Genomic DNA, 16,076 nt, shown 5'->3' on the forward strand with positions numbered 1-16,076 from the left:
TATTAAAAATAATTTAACTTTTTAGATAACTCAGAAGCATAAAATGATATTCCATTATTAAAAGCAATAAGATGCACAGCTTTGAGTCAGGAAACCTGGAATTGACATCTTGTTCTGTCCCCTTTGGCTATGTCCCTTTGGACAAGTTATTTAACTACTAACACCAATTTTCTCATCTGCGAAATTGGTTACAATAATACAAACCTCAGCGGGTTGTAGAATGCTTACCTGATATAATATGAAAGATTGCAACTCTTGCTTTCCTATTACTTAGGAAAATATAACAAAGAGCTTATTTAGTAATATGCTCTTTATTGATATAATCCCTCACCCCTGCCCTGAGAGACATTCCGTTTTCAATATGATGTTTGCTAATTGGGGACCTAACTTTTTTTAAAGACCTAGTAGTAAAATGTAGTGTTATATGCATAGGATAGGAGATGGACATCATGACAATTGCTCCCACCCTCGATTCTCCAGATAACTAGCTGTTAAGTTCTTGGCATCAGTTTCCTCACTTTGAAAAAAATCAAAGAACTGATCCCCTCCAGCTTTGATATTTCCCAGTAAAATTTAAAATATTCATTATGTCATATGTTATGTGCCAAATTAATTTTGAGTTGTTGAATCTTTCTTTTACCAACCCAAAGTTTTGGCAAGTGGCAGGAAAACCCCTCATGCACCTGAGTCTCTGTCCATTTGTTCTGTCTTGCCTCCTGGGACTCCTCCCTGAGGCCAGTCCCCCACCTTGTGTGCACTGCACCCCATCCATTCTCATTCCTTTCCTTGGTCCTTCTCTCCTCTTTCCTGCATTGCCACTTTACCCTCTGTGTCGGATCAATCTGAGGAGCAAATGTGTTGTGGTTTCCGCTCCAGCTACTACTTGTTCCTCTGCCTCCTTTTTAAAAACATTACTGAAAAGCTTTCTCCATATTCCCTGTCTGCTGTTTCTTTCTTCCAATTAGCTCTAAAACATTTTGTAGCCCAACTTTTGGCTTTTTCACTCTAATTACACTAACTCCACATGACCATGACCACCAAAGGCCTCACATGTAGTCCCTTGCCTTATTTGGCCTGTTGGCAGCATAGGACATGTTGATTGCCACATCCTTGAAATACTTTCTCAATTTGGGTTCCAGGTCATTCTACTGTTCCCGTCAGTCTGTTGTGCCTATTGTTCCTCTCCCTTGGGTTCTCTTAATTTTAAAGCACTCCAGCAATCAGTGGTACTCCTAACCACACTTGTGATAACACCCAAGTTCTCTTGTTAGCCTGGACTTTACCCCTAAACTTTGGGTTCTTGTATTTAGCTGCTGTTTTAGCCAGCTTTTTTGCTGCTGTGACTAAAAAAAAAAAAAAAAAAAAAAAAAAACCCAACTGGAACAATTATAGAGGAGAAAAAAAGTTATTGAGGGCTCACTGTTTCAGAGGTCTTAGTCCACAGAAGGCCGGCTCCATTCCTTGGGGCTCAAGGTGAGAAAGAACATCGTGTGGAAGAGTGTGGCAGAGGGAAGCTGCTCAAATAATGATCAGAAAGCAGAGAGAGACTCCATCCACCAGATACAAAATACATACCCCAAAGGTGTCCCTGATGCCCACCTTCTCCAGCCATACCTTTCCACCTTCAGTTATCTCCCAGTTTATCCTATCATGGAATTAATTCACTGATATCTGTGATTAATTCACTGATTTCTCCTCTGAACCTTCTTGCATTGTCCCACACATGAGTTTTTGGGGGACAACTCAAATCCAAACCATAACAGCTGCCCACTTGATACCTCTACTTGGGTGTCTGAAGGACATGTAAAGACTATATTTCTGCGCTTTGGTCCCCAATATAGTCCCCTATCTCAGTTAATGGCAATTACATTCTTCTTTTTGTTCAGGCCACAGTTTTTAATTCATCCTTGACTTCTCTTATTCTCTCATGTTGCATTCAACAATTCCTTTGCTTCTCCCTTCGAGATAAACACAGAGTACTTTCCTGTCCCCTCCCTCTGCCTGGTACAGAACTTCAAGATCTCTCCTCACAACTATTTCAATAGCCTCCATTGCTTCTTTCTTCTGTTCTCGATCTCCCAATTTCTGTTCTATTCAGAGAAATCCTGCTAAAATAAAATCAGACCACTTCCCTCTGCTCATGCCACCCCTGTGTCTTACTCAGAATCAATGCTTGCCATCATGTGGTACCTCACTCCAGCTGCCCTCTTATCCCCTTTCCCTGCAGGGTGCTACCCCTACTCGCCTACTTGCTGAGTCCTAAACATGCCACGCAACTCCCTACTCAGGGCCTCTGAACTATCTAGTCCTTCCCACGACTGGAAGGACGCAAGATATACACCAAGCTATTAGTGACCTTCGAGCAGCCCAGAATGGTTCTACTCAAACACCCAAGAGCTTGATTCCTCATGTCCTTTAACTCTTTGTCCAAAGATTACTTGCATTATAAAGCCTCTTCTGACTACCTACCACCTAATCTATCCCCTCTCTCTGATTTATTTTTCTCAGTGCCCCTTATTACCACTGTCATAGTAAATATTTTATTATTATTTTATTTATTTATTTAATAGTGTTGTAGGGACAAATGAGGCAAGGCACCAAAGATAGCAGGAAACAGTTTTATTTGGTTACAGCCAGGTTCAGAGGGCACAGCTTTTGCTGTGATCAATTAATCCCCTGAACCCCACGTTCAGGGAGTTTCAGAGTTTTATACCCAGCATGTAAGGGGAGGGGCTCAGAAGTTCACAGTCTGCAGAAGTTCACATAAAAGCAGCCTTTTCTTTCACTCTGGGCAAGTTAACTCTTCAAGGACATCGCCTGAGAAGGGGAGAGCTTCTTCTCCCCTTTCTTTCCTCCCCCTGCCAGCTGTTACCATGGAGCCTATTTGTAACTTATCTTAAAAATGTAGACATCTCCGAGAAGCCCAGCTCAAGGCCAGAGGCCTTGTTTGCACAAATTTCTACTAAGTACTATACTGGATATGTTTGTGAAAAACTAGTAAGGGAGTGTCCAGCACCTGGACTGCTGGTATCTTCTTGGCCAGTGGCCAAGTAAACAGGGCGACATGAAAATAGGAAGTTTATCTACATTGGACCATTTGCAGAGACTCTTTTGCTGACAGTCCTAAAATCAGCCATAGTGAAGATTTCTGGAGAGGCTCAGTTAAGACTTTTCAGTGGAGAAAGGGGGTTCCACTCCAATTGTTTATAGTCTGTTGCTTTCACTCATGGAAGCCGTAATTTTTCTTTGCTTTCTTCACTGCCCTATGGGCTAGAGCAGTGCTTGCCCCATATTAGGTGCTAAATAAATGTTTGGTAAATGAACATTAAATGAGTCAAAGAAATAAGGAAAGAAGGAGTGAATGAGTCAGCTGTTTTGTGAAACAAACAAAACCATAATATTATGTTAATGATATTCATAGTATTTTCTATCATGAATAAGCCAAACCAAACCAAACCAAAGCATTAACTCTAAAGAGGTAGGTCTTCTTAGCAATGTGTACAGCTGCTCTGATCCCGGTGTGTTTATCCATCAGTCCTCATGTCTGTCTTCTTTTGTTAAATAGAACAAGAAAGAAAACCTTGTAAAGGAAAGGACACCATCCATCATATGAGACAGAGAACAAGCTGTTAATGAGTTTCAGTTGTTACAATGTATGTGTTAAGGTGTAATTGAAAACAAAAAGAGATCTCCCCAGTACTATATGATTTTGAATGGTCATGAGGTTTTTCCATGATTCACTTGATCTCATTGAGTATTTTCCCAAAGGCTCAATTCATTTTAACAAGCATTTATTGAAGGCTCCTATAAGCAAATACCTGGAGCGTATCTTTTGATAAGAGAAGACAATTATCTAGAGTAATGAGACAGGGCTCTGTTTTGTAATACATATAAAAAAAATCTTCAGTGATTCCCAGTGTTTGTGCGATCTGGAAATGTGTTGCATAGATGATTACCCCCTTGGGAGGACTCGAGCACTCACTAGTCAATAAAAGTAAACAATGCCATATCTGAATATTGTGGAGGGACTCATGTAGAACTGCAACTTGAGAGGTAAGGTGATGAAGGGGGAAGGGCAGGGCTTCGGTGACAAAAGAACAGGTTGTGCCCCAAGCTCCACTACTCACAAACTACACAACATTGCAAAATGCGTTTAACTTTTCCAAGACCTAGTCCCTAAGAAACAAAATAGAACTGAAAAAAAAAAAAAAAAACTTTAGTCCTTGTAAATGTATGGATTAAAGACAAGGCATGTAAAGCATCAAAACCTAGCACACAGAAGACTCCCAGTAATGGCAGGCGTTACAAACAAGCAGTGAGGGCTAGCTACAGCCACTTATTGGAAACCCACTTAAGACTCACAGTTATAAGGTAATGCTTCAGAAAACTCTGATGCTTTGATTTTCTTCTCCATCCACATCTCCAGTCTTCCCACATTTGTTTGTCTCCTCTGTGTCTGTTCATTTGTCTTGGCTCCATGTAGTCCTAAAGAAATAGGAAGGAAAAATGTGACCTGATCTCCAAACCCCTACTCTGACTCTAAAGAGACTTAAGAGAAGGAAAAAGAGACAATAGTTTACAAGGGGGAGTTCCACTTCTAGTACATTCCTTTATAAAACAATCCTCTCATTCATAACAGCTAGAGACCATGGGCTAAATTCAAACTTGAGAATTTTGAAAAGAAGAAGGAAAAAAAAAAACAACAAAACAGCAGCGGATTATGGAGGGAAGAGGAAACATGGTGCAGCAATAAGAACAGGGCAAGTCTTGTGTTTTTCTGTGGCTTTGACCCCAAATCAGGCTGCAGTGGTAGAGTTTCACTGCAGTATGGAAAGCTGAAGCTGTAAGAGAAGCCCCACCTCCTGGCTGGAGGAATCCAGGAATGAAGCCAAAATGAGGACAGAATCCCAGAGCGCAGAGAAACAGAAGCAAATCAAATTCTATATGTGAAAACCAAAAGTGGTTCAGGTCGACCTCTTATCTAAACACGTAGAAGACATTTTTAAAGCAACCCAACAAGGCCTGGGAGAAATGAACTAAAATTTCAACAGCTTACCTCAGAAAGCCACCAGGTAGTGAGACTTCCTGTCTTACCGGGTTTGTTGGAGAAAGGGAGAGAGAGAGGAGAAGGAAAGGGAAGAGGAGGGAAGAAGAGAGAAGATGAGGGGAGAGAGAAAACATTAACAAAATTTCTCAGAAGAATAAAATTCTATACAATTCTATTCTGAGTTCTATACAATAAAAATTAAAATTTCAGAATGCTCATGATAGAATCCAAAATAATTCCTAATACAAAGAGCCAAAACATATGATGCATTACGAATGACAGTTTTACTTCAAGAAACTAAATTTAGTATTTAAAAGTTATATCAGGCAAAAAAGACTTAAACTAGAATATATAGAGAATCCTTACAACTTGCCAATTTAAAAATTTAAATGATTTAGTAGACTTTTAATGGCAAAGAGATATGAATGGGTAATAAGAACTTAAAAAAATATTCATCATCATTTGTCACAAAGAGAAAAAATTAAAACAATAAGACACCATCAGGTACATTTTAGAATAACTAAAATTAAAAGACACTGATAGTATCAAACATGGTTATATGCCCTACTAAATGGCTGATGGTGATATAAAAAGGTACCATCACTTTAAAAACACAGTTTGGCAGACTTACATGTTCACATTAAGGCTTGTACACAAATGTTCACAGAAGCTTCATTTGTAACAACCCCAAGGTGGAAATAACCCAATTATGCATTTGTAGTGAATAAACAAAATACAGTGTAATCATATAATAAAATTGTATCCAACAGGCAAAAAGTTTTTACCTACTAGTTAATACATGCATCAACATGAAGTCACCTCTTAAAATTAATATCAAACAAAAGAGTCCAGGCTCAAAAACAGTGCCTTCTGTATGTTTCCATTTTTGTAGAAACCTAGAAAATTTAAATGGGCCTATAATGACAGAAATAGAACAGTGGTTGCCTGGGGTAAGAAATTCAGTGAAGGATGAAGTGCAAAGGGCACATAGAAAGTTTTGGTGGTGATAGGAATGTACATCTTAATTGTGGTCATGGTTTTGGGGTGTAAAATATGTCAAAATGTCAAAACCCCTTAAATTGTATATTTTATGTAAATGAAGTTTTATTATATAGAAACTCCTTTAATAAGAAGTAAAGTATTAAGGTAATGAATGCTATTTTAAAAAGATTTTTATCACTTCTTTTTAATCACACATGACAGTAAAATTCATTTTGATATAATTGTACTAGCATGGGATATATCTTATTCTACTTAGGACCCCATTTACATGGATGTACATTATGGTATGATTCACTATGATGTATTCATATAAGTACACAGGAAAGTTATTTTGAATTCATTCCACTCCCTTTCCTTTTCCTATCCTTCCTTAAGCAACAATATAGATGGTTTACCTATTTATAATCTTGAGATCAAGAAGGATAAAGTTAAAGCAATAAAATGAAAAAATAGGGTAGAATAGGCTGAAAAAGTAGAGATAGACAATCATTTTGAGTTTGGAAATTTAAGTTAATAAATCTTAATGTCTAATTTTTGAATGCATACACAAGGCTTACTCACCACTTATGATTTCTTTCATGCAAAGGTAAAAAAAAAACGGTTATTAATATTCTAAACGCAAAGTATGTCCTAGTTGTCTGTTGAAGTTTTAATTGAAAAACACATCAGAAATATGTTTAAAAATGGACCTTAAAATTCAATGCTTGCTACAGAGCTCTCCAAATGTGAACCTTGCATTCTCAATTTTTAGGACAATAATAGAAACCATGGTTCCTTCCAACCAAACATTTTTTTCCTAATGTGTTAATAAAAGTAAATCTCTAGGACTTCATGGCATCCTGAGCCTCAAGGTTTTGACTCAGTCAACAAAAGGGACTTCTGATTTTCATGGCAGGTCTGGCACTGTGCTAGGTGCTCTGGGGAAGGATTGGGTACAAGGCAAAGGTTACTGTCACTGTCTTTATCAATATAAAAATTAACTGAGCACAGGTAAAATGATTAAGGAAATAATAGCACCATAATAAGTGCCAAAATGTCCATGGAGTAGTTAAACTACAAATGCAGTTAAAGGATCAGAGAAAGCAATACTGAGGTAAAGAACTGAGTGAAAATGTTTGAAACTACACTCAGGTAGCAAGGAATTACAGAAGTGGGAAAATAATTTATTTTAATTCACCCATTCATTCATTCGACAAACATTAAGAATCCACTATATATGAGGCACTGAGCTAAATACTCAGAACACAGTGGTGAACAAATATGCACATAATCCTTATCCCATATGCTACTCCCAAACTAAGGGAAGGAGCAATCATTGAATAAAGAAATATGCAAATAAAACCTTATAAAATATAATTGGTGCTGTAAAGCAATGAACATAGACCACAAAGATTGAGAGGGATTACATTTCAGTTGGGAGGATCCAGGGAAGTGACATTTCACCTTGGACTTAAATGAAAGGCAGCCAGCCAAGTAAAGAGTAGGGTGAGGGGGATTGGAATAGGGTAGAGCCACCTATACAGAAAGAGGAACAAGTGACAACCATAGGAAGGAGGAACTTGCTACCTTTGAAAATGTTCAAGGACAATGTGACAATGCATAGTGCTTAGGTGAAAGAGGGACAAGGCTGGAAAAAGGTAGACCAAGGGCTGAGCATGCAGGATCCCCAGAACATGTTCAGGATTCCAGATGTTAAGGACAATGTTGTGACCAACTGGTGGAAAAGACAACTCTGAGGTCAAATAAATTAAATATGCAGTACAAGAGCTACAAGTTCCTCAAGAGCATCTGCCTAAAATGACCAGCCTGCTTCTCTCTGCTTCTCTTTAGGTTCATTTCTCCCTGGTTCCTTTCTTCTTTCTCTAATTCATTTTTTATTTCACAAAAGTCCTAGGAAAGACAATCTGATTGGCCCAGCTATTCCCTTCATCCTCCTTTGGACAGAGCATCTTGCACCAGACCATGTTTCACATCCCTAGCCAGCCTACAGATTCGAAGCCTTTGGATTGCAGGGCCATTACTAATCCAATTAGCTGTGACCAGGAGTCAAATAGCCCAGAAATGGTACAGGAGAGTTGTCTGAGATGGAAGCTAAGACACAAGTGCCATGCTTGACTTGCTTGACACAGTGGGAATGAAGGCCGCTCTGGTGTAGGGCAGGAAACTAATGAGAGACCTTGAAAGTTAGCAAAGCTGAGACTTTTAATGGAGATAATTAGAATCTTATGAAAGAAAGAGCAGGGATTAACATGATGAATAGGGAATTTCAGGAGGACAAGTTATGTTTATCGTTGTCATCTCTTTTTCCATTAGACCATGCATTGAGATTTAAAGGCTATAGTGAGAAACTGATGTGACTCCATTTTTTAAAACCCAGCTTCTACCTCAAGGCCTGTCCAGAGAGAGGGGGCGTGACCCTTGTCCTTGGAAAAACCCACAGAGCACTCCTAGGCAGATAGCCACTCTGCTGAGTTGTCTGTCTGTAAATAATGAGAGAGATCTGCAGTGTCAAGTGTCCCTGACTCAGTTAGGCTAGGTGAGGCCCCATAGCAACCCCCTAGCAACCACAAATCAGCATGAGACAAGGAAAATGCCTGGGATGCCAGATGACCCCCCCAGTAGTCTCGATGGTTGATAACAGTTAGGAAACCATGTAGTTTAGCATATACACCCCTCAAAGATTAAACCAATCAGTTCAAAGGAATCCCCCTCTTGTACTAACCAATCACCCCTACCCAACTTGTTCCCACCAGTGAACAATGTTGAGTTGTTGTTTGATTTTCCCGTGGTGTGAAATGATTCGTTGTGTGATGTTGTGACTCATAGAGTATCCCCCCAAAATCTATAAAATCTCACTGAACAAGGAACCAGACCGGGGCTCACTCCTTAGGACTGCTGCATTGGAAATGGTTGTGAGTCCAGGCTGGAGCTTGCAATAAAGACTCTTGTGTGATTGCATCGGATTTGGCTCCTGGAGGTCTAGTGGAGTCCCACAAATCTGGCAGTACAATAGGACTGCTTTTTCTCTTAACTCTTAGATCAAATGTAGTGAGAAACAGGAACAGGTCAAAGGGGTGAAGGTAGAATCGGCCACAGGATTGATAAAGCTGGATTACAGGATTTGGCGTGGCTTTGTCTTCTCCTTGAATTGACTGACAGTCTCAGACAAACTTCCATAGAGCCTGAGGAGGGAGGAGAAGGCATTCCTCTGTCCAGAGGGCCCTCCAGAGAGGGGACCCAACCATCTCATCACCTCTCTGAACTTGTGAAAGAGAAGGAAAGTCAGGAGCCATTTGTCACGTCTGCTCCTTTCTGAACACTTAACATGGGACAACTCAGTATTTTATCCCAACATTATCTCCATCCTGAGCATATGTGATTCCTCACCCTTGACTTTCCTGTTTCCTCCTTTGCCAATACACAGGATATTCCTCCTCACCATTACCTGGTACCCTTCTTTCAGAAGTCTGCTTAAATCTCAGCCTCTGTCTGAGATCCTCCTAAGAGGAATCTCTTGACTTATTGTACCTTTATTTTTAGCTTTTAGAATGTGCACAAATATTTTATGATACAGCTATTTTTCACCTAACATCATCATCTATCTCAACAAAATCAATGGTAAAATAATAACCCTCTGAAGCAATCACACTTTTTTTTTTTCAAAGAGTTTCCTTTTTATTTTCTAGGAGCAGACATAATATAATGAAACAGCACATTTTGTGTGGTTCGAGCCAGTGGGAGTGTAGGCAATATAGGTATTTCTGAACGAGTATCCAAACATTCTAATGCTTTATGAAATCCGAAGAGTACTCTATAGGTCATTAACAATAATTCAGGACACATTCCCATGTAGTACTCTGAAAAAGTATGAAAACATAAAACCTCAAGAGAACTATAGCAGAGAACAAGACTAGAAACTCTAGCAGGTGGATTATTTGCTTTACTGTACTTCATTTATTATTTATTTTGAAATGTCAGCAATCACAGTGACCTTAATAACATTTTACTAGTTAGTCTGATGCCCATAAAACCTTAAAAAGAGAAGTGGGATATTTCCTTTTATCATAACAAAGAAACTGCTCCCCATATGCTGGGATATACAGTTATTAAATAATCAACCACAGACAATTGGCAAATTTATATATAACTTAACTCCTTTAATATCAAACCCTGTGTTTTAAATTACAGCCTCACACCCTCAATAATGGTGTTTCTAAATATCCTTTGATCCCAGCTAAGTGTTTCTAAACACTGGATTTCGGCTGGCAATAACTGCGACACTAATGGAAAGGAAATATTAAGCACTTAAATCATCCAAAAGTTGAGCAAGGTTTACAAATTCTTTAAACTTGGAGGAGGAACCACTTTTGAATGTGAAGTTGTGATTTAATTCATGCATTTCTTAAGTATGGGATTCTAAGTGAGCATTTGTGATGCAAAGGAAACCTTCACTAATGAACCTTCAGGGACCAGTTAGCACAGTTTGTTAAATTGGAATGCTAATTAGGTCTAGGCAATAGTCTAAATCAACCTAAATGCTTGTTAGTTTGACCAATTATAGGTGGCCAATAAGTGTTTGTTTAAATTCAATAATTCTCGTCCAGAGGGAATATTCTTGACTATGAGTGGCTGAATTGAAAAATATAGGCTATTAGTCACGAATAAATTGTACATGAACTAGGGCTACTGGAGGCCAAGGTCACAGCAATGATGCTCAACCACATTCCTTTTTCTTATTAGGTCTTAGGCAGCAATCTTTCGAAATGGACCCAGATTAGTGTGAAGCTCTTCCATGGCATGTTTAATCCCATGAAAAGTACAAGAGTCTTGGAGTGAAACACCCAGGATATAAACTAGTCCTGAACGCCAGGCTATTTAATGACAAAGCCAAGTCTGGAACCCAATGTGATGATTTGTGGGGAGAATTCCTCCATTTTGACCCATTACACCTTGCTTTATTCTATATTTCTCTCTTTCCTATCTCACAAACCTGCTGCTTTCCAACAGTGTATTCTTAAATATTAATTCTTAGGTTCACGCTAACAACTTCAGTCTGTAGCATTTTGATTCCACCACCACAGTGTCCTGACGCCACAAAACCAACCCAGAACTGTCCACACCACTCCCGGGTGCTGGAAAATGCAAAGGACCATACTTTACATGAAGCACCAATCCTGCAATTACACAAGAGCCAGGGGCATGCCTGTAGGTAAAAGACCCATTTAGAGAGATTACAATTTGTCTTTTGGGTCATTTAAAGAAAAGGGAGTGAATCATTGTATTGAGAGAAACAACTTTGGTATTAGATTGAACCACATAGAGCTTAAAAGCACTTCAGCAGTTAGTATTAGACTTAGTTGCAGGTGGCAGAAATCCACAAATAAGCGCTTATTTGAGTGGCAGCCATGGTATCTGTGTCCTGGGTAATAGGAAGAAGGTACTGGAAGCCCCTTTCTTTTAAGGACAACTGCCAGTAGTGTCATATATCACTCATACTTATAGCTGAATGGCCAGAACTTAATGAAATGGCCTTGTCAAGGTCAGGAAGGCTGGTCCAGCCTTCACACTGGGTGCCCTGATAAAAACCAGGCATTCCTGGTAGGTAAGAAATAAGCTATTGGATAGAAATTGTGGTTTTGGATTCATTCCTTGACTAACTGTGGACTCTGGGCAAGAATATTTTGCAGAAAACCCTTCTATAAATTAAGAAACATCTCCTTTGTGTGATTATTTTTCTTAACCTCTCAGCGGTGTCTGACACAGCTTCCAGAAACAGTTTATTCTTCCTGTGACTTTCATGGAGAAATACTGTGCTGAGTTTTCTCTGACTTCTCTGATTCATCTCAATTTTTGTGGTTGTTGCTGCTGCTGTCTCCTCTTCCTCTTAGTGGTCTTATTGACTCTGTCCTGTGACAACTTCTTCCTCACTTCTCACCTTACCCATACTTCCCACTATTACACATGGTGAAAGGAAGCACAGAACAAGTTTATTGAATACCTACTATATGCTAGAAACTATGAGCACTTTATTCATAGCATTGCAATTCTATCAGCAAACCAAGCAATACCATTGTTATTCCTATCCTATGTTTAACATAAAGGTTGATGTGATTTGTCCAGTATAGGGCAGGTACCAGTTTTGGATTTTAATTGGAGGATGTCTGACTCCACAGTTTTTGAGCTTATTATTAACCCCACCCTTCCCACTCACCCCTCAAAAAAGAAAAATAACCCTCCAGGTGCCATGCATATAACTCAATTCCTTACTGGATAGTTCTGTTTGCTTATCTTGCAAACATTTCAAACAGAAGACCCCCCCCCCAGAGTGAACTCATGGTTTCACTAACTATTTATTGAGCATTTATTAGGTCTCAGGCCCTGCTAAAGGTCTACGATGTAACCTAATGGGAAAATCTCTTACATCATGAAATTTGCAGTCAATTTGAGGAGACAAACAGTAAAACAAACAGCATCAATTTGTGATTTATGCTACAAAGCAAAATAAAACAGGGTAAGTAGACAGAAAGAAGGAGAGGGCTAGTGGCAGGTAGAAAAAATGGCCCCACAAAGATATTAATTGCAAATCCCTGGGAAGCTGTGAATATGTTGTATTGCATGGAAAGGGGATATTGCAGATGTGATTAAGGTTAAGGACCCTGAGATGCAGAGATTGTTCAGGATAATGTAGCTGAACCCCATATGATGGCCTGGGTTCTTAAATGCAGAAAATAAAAAATATGTGACACAGACAATTGAAAAAGAGGCACAAAAGATATGAGGGAAACTCAACCACCATGACCATCTTAGAATATAGAAGAAGGAGCCAGATGCCCAAAATGTGGCATCTCATAGAAGCTAGCAGTGGTCCTCAACTTACAACCATTGAGAAAATGGGGTTGTCTTAGATCATAAGGAACTTTCTTCCAATGACACAAATAAGTAGGAAGAAGATTTTCCCATACAGCCTCCAGGAAGCAGCAAACCTTGGTGTTGGCCTAGCAAGGACCTATCATAAACCTCTACCCATAGAAACTAATACATTTCTGTTGCTATAAGCCAATGAATTCTGATAACTTGTTCCAGCAGCAACAGAAAATGAATGTAGGCTATTTTAAGAATGGTAGCGAGGCAAAACCTTTCTCAGCAGAGACATGGAAATGCAGCTGATGGAAGAGCTCCCCAGGCCAAAGAATGACCTCAAAAAGAGAGGAAATTGGTGTGTACAAGAAACATCAATGAGGTCAATATGGCTGGAGGGAGGGAAGGGAAAGTCATGGGAGCGGGGATGGACCCAGCACATCAGAGAGACTCAGGACAGGCAACCCTGGAAAACATTTCAGCAAATGAATCTCCCCAAAACTCACCTTGAAACTTTGTTGTTGGGTATTCAGAAGTAGAACTAGTTGGAACCTTTAAGCAATGGATGGGTCTTTCGGACTCTGCTGTCTTGAATGGATTCATGGATTTATGGGTTATTGAGGGATTGGCTTTGTTATCAAAGTGACCTCTCTCTCTCGGACACACTTGTTCTGCCTTTCCTTGTGATACTTTTAGGCCACACTGCAGAGAGCCCCATCAGCAGAACGACCCTTGCAAGATGGGGCCCCTTGGTCATGAACTTCTCAGCCTCCGGAACTGTAAGGAATACATTCATTTTCTTTATAAAATCTACTAGAATTTTTGCTAGGACAACATAAAGCTGACCAAGACAGCCAAGTAGGGTCACAACCCAACGTACATTCTGGAAAAGTTCCCTGTGGGTCTTGCAAAGAGAGTGAGGTGAATGGGCCAAAAGTGGCAAAAAGAGAGTTTTGTTAGGACACATTTTATTTACTTTTTTTTTTTCTTATTGTTTTCCAACAATGCAAACAAGAGCTGACAGCTTGGACTACAGTAGAAGAGGTGAAGTAATGAGAAGTGATTACATGTAGGATATGTTTGAAATTTACAGTCCACTGTATTTCCAATGTCTTGGAATTGGGGTGGGAGAGGAGATGCCATATGAGCAACTAAGCATACAGTGGTGCCAGTTAGGGAGCTGGGTAAAGGGGTAGTAGAAGAAGGTCGGGCGGGGCGGGGCTCATGAGTCTGACTTGGAGCATGTTAACTTTTGGATGCCAATTAGTCATCCAACTCATGTTGGTTACATGAGTCTGAATTCAGGGACAGTTTGGAGGCCTGTGGTAGGCAGAAGAGCTACCTCCCAAAGATGTCTACATCCTAATCCCTAGAATCCGTGAGTATGTTATTTTTACAGGGCAAGGGAAAATTAAGGAAGCAGATGGAATGGAAATTGCTGAATAGACGATATAAAGAGGATTACCTGGATGAGCACAGTGGGAACACAAAGGACCTTGAATGGGGAGGAGGAAGGCAGAGGACTCAAGACCAGAGAGAGGGCAGTGTGAGAAAAATTTGACAGGTCGATACTGGCCTTGAAGATGGTGGAAACTGTTTTTTAAGTTGGTGATGAAGCCAGAAGTCTAGAAACTAGAAAAGATAAGAAAAATAAGATTCCTCCTGTTAGCCTCCAGAAAAGAACACAGTCCTGTCAACACCTTGAATTTAGCTCAGTGAGACTCATTTCAGACCTCTCTAACATAATTTGTTATTTTAAGCACCTGCATTTGAGGCAATTTGTTACAGCAGCAATAGGAAACTAAAACAAGGCATAGTTTCTCTGAATCTTGTTTTTTCTTCAGTGCGCCCTATCTTGATAAATGGCATAAACCTCACCTACTTATGCAAGGCAGAAATACTTGCATTCAGTGGAATATTACTTGGCCATAAAGAATGACTTTATGACATTTGCAAGTAAGTGGAAAGATCTTGAGACTATCATGCTAAGTGAAATAAGACAGTTCCCAAAAGCCAAAGGTTGAATGTTTTCACTGATATATGAAACTAACCCACAATAAAGCAGGGAGAAGTTAAGAGTAAATATTCAGTAAATTAGACAAAGGGGAATGAAGGGAAGTGAGGGGGTATAGGGAAATAAAAGAAAGTGGAATGATCCAAAATAATTTTCCTATGTACATATATGAATACATCATCATGAATCCCACTATTATGTAGAGCCATAAGAATGAGATCCTAATTAGAATATTAGATCCTAATTAGAGATATTTCATGCTTGCATAATTACATCAAAATGACTTCTACTGTCATGTGTAACTAAAAAGAATGAATAAAATAAAAACAGTGTAATGGTCAATCTGAATTGTCAACTTGATTTGATTAAGAGATGCAAATGATTAAGAGGCTTATAGGTGTATCAATGTGGGTGTGTCTAGGAATGATTGGCATGTGGGATAGCCAACTGATTTGAAGACTCTCCCTAAGTGTGGGCAGCACTGTCCAATAGGATTATGACTTGGATGGAATAAAGGTTGGAATAACAAGAAAGCAGCAACAGATGCAAGCTAGATTCTTCTCCAATAGGTTCTTAATTGCTGCTCTGATCATCTGAGGATATTGAACTCTCTCGCTTCTTCACTCTTCCAAAGCAGACTCTGCCAGTGATTCTCCAGGGAGTTTCCAGAAGCCTTTATTCTCAGACTGGGGTAGCAACGCTGATCCCTCTTGTTCTGGGGCTTCAGCCTCTTGGACTGCATAGCTAATGGTTCTTTCAGCTCTCCAGCCTGCAGACGGCCACTGTGGACTCTCCAGCTTCTGATCCTGTAAGCCAAGCTAATAAGTCCCCTTTTTATAATTATACTTCCTGTTGATTCTGTTCCTCTAGAGAACTCTAATACAGAAAAAGAAAAAAAATGTAGAAGATAATTTTAAAATGCAATTTAAATAAAAAAAAGAATTATTTCCCACTTTAGTTACACCATGCCTGACTGAATTGTCAAGAAGTGAAAATACAAAGTACAGCTAGGAGAGGTGGTGTACACCAGTAATCCCAGTGAAGTGAGGGGGCTGAGGCAGGAAGATTTCAAGTTCAAAGCCAGCCTCAGCAACTCTGTGAGACCCTGTCTCTAAATAAAATATAAAAAAGGGCTGGAGATGTGGCTCAGTGATT

This window comes from Callospermophilus lateralis, chromosome 16 (assembly GCF_048772815.1).
Source record: "Callospermophilus lateralis isolate mCalLat2 chromosome 16, mCalLat2.hap1, whole genome shotgun sequence".
Classification (NCBI taxonomy): Eukaryota; Metazoa; Chordata; class Mammalia; order Rodentia; family Sciuridae; genus Callospermophilus; species Callospermophilus lateralis.